The sequence below is a fragment of the Manacus vitellinus genome, unplaced genomic scaffold (assembly GCF_001715985.3).
Source record: "Manacus vitellinus isolate BGI_N305 unplaced genomic scaffold, ASM171598v3 scaffold_229_pilon, whole genome shotgun sequence".
Classification (NCBI taxonomy): domain Eukaryota; kingdom Metazoa; phylum Chordata; class Aves; order Passeriformes; family Pipridae; genus Manacus; species Manacus vitellinus.
This window is the reverse complement of record NW_021939631.1, coordinates 21,403-22,975: the sequence shown is the minus strand read 5'-3', so window position 1 is coordinate 22,975 and position 1,573 is coordinate 21,403. Positions and strand designations below refer to the sequence as shown.

At 48.1% G+C, this 1,573-nt stretch overlaps 1 protein-coding gene across 1 annotated transcript in view; it reads right to left on the bottom strand.

The window, feature by feature from the left end:
* Window positions 1–1,573, bottom strand: part of LOC108644086 (class I histocompatibility antigen, F10 alpha chain-like) — a 9,322-nt gene that overhangs the window by 3,956 nt on the left and 3,793 nt on the right. The gene's annotated exons all lie outside the window — the stretch shown is intronic.

Here is a 1,573-nt window from a genome sequence, read left to right as displayed (position 1 = left end):
AGGGAAAAGACAGTTCCTTTGGATACATGTCTGGAATAAAGACAAGTGCCAGAAATATTCAAACACAAAAAATATCTTTTATTACAGTGAGAATAATAGTAATAATCGTCTTAGCCATGAGAATCAAGAACTAAAAAAGGATACAAAACATCCTATTGTGGCCTTAAAAACAAATACTACAAACAGCATTTAATACAGTATTAACCAGTGAAAAAAGGGGGTTAAAGGGATACCAAAAAAGGGATCTTAACACTATATTATGGATAACTATTAACACAATCTTGGTTAGTAAAAAGGGAAATTAAAGGGAAATACTTTGAACAACTTATTTATGTAACAATATTCAAGAATAAAAGGGGAATTAAAGTGACACTAAAGGGATATTAAAAAGTTTGTTCTCTCAGTTGCTTCCTGTCAATAAACTGTGCTGACCCCCACAGACAGGCCAGGGCTGTCAGGATCTGCAGCAGCTGGTCGGTGCCCGTGCTTAGCGGGCGTCCCCGCGGAGCAACAGGCTCGGTGGTAGGATGAGGATCGCTCAGCTCAGCAGTCCCGACACCCCATTTGATCAGTTCCACATTACACCACGTGGGGCCAGTACCCAGTATAAGGTGATGCCTGAATGGCAGCCAAACCCCACCTGATCATCACCTCATGGCAACAGTCTGTGCCTGCCCTACTTGTAGGGCAAGGGGCCAGCGACCCCTGCCCACATCATCTTCCTCCCATCATCATCTTTCTCACCCCTATGTATGACCTCTACCATTGTGTTTCAAGGGTAGATGTATCCATCTTGCAGTATGTGGCAAAACCAAGGAAGAACTCAGCTCTGATAAGAGGGGATATCAAGCTGACTTGCTAAAAAGCACAATGGACCTTCCAATTAGCTTGTGCCATGAAGTTACATTGTACCATACTCTGGCTGGTTTCACATCCTAATATGATTCCTTTCTCACGCCTCTATGCTCCATTGATCATCTAATTCAAAAGTACCCCCCTTACACTTTGATCCATTGGGGGTGAGGGAGGGAAGCCCCCACACTCAGGGAAGTTATGAGTTATTATATCCATGGACAGTGTCCCGGGCCATGCCATGAACCCCCAACGTCTCCCAGGCCTGCACAGAGTTCCTGAGAGGGGCAGGGAAAAGGTTTTTTCCCACCTTCCAAGATTGGCAGAGGGGGGATGGGCTTTGATGGGCCATGCCATGAACCCCCAACACCTCGGACAGCCCAGAGCAGAGTTCCTGTGAGGGGCCTGGTAAACTCGGCTCTTCTCTCCCTTCCAGGGCTTGACACCTTCAGCAGCACTGGAGGGGGAGATGGGCCCGGCTGCCCATCAGAGGGATAATGCCAAAGTCCTGCAAAAGCCACCAAAAGTCTCCTGGCAATCCCAGAATGCAGAAATCATTGACTGTTCAGTCTCTGACAGTTTCACATGGGAAAAAGCAGGAAGTTGATCCATCGGGAAGAGCCGCAGGGGGGCCGGGGTGGGTGGGAGCAGCGGGATGAGCTCTGCCAGCAGCTCCTGCCTTTCCACAGGGAGAGGGAAGGGACGGATCCAGCTCCAGGAT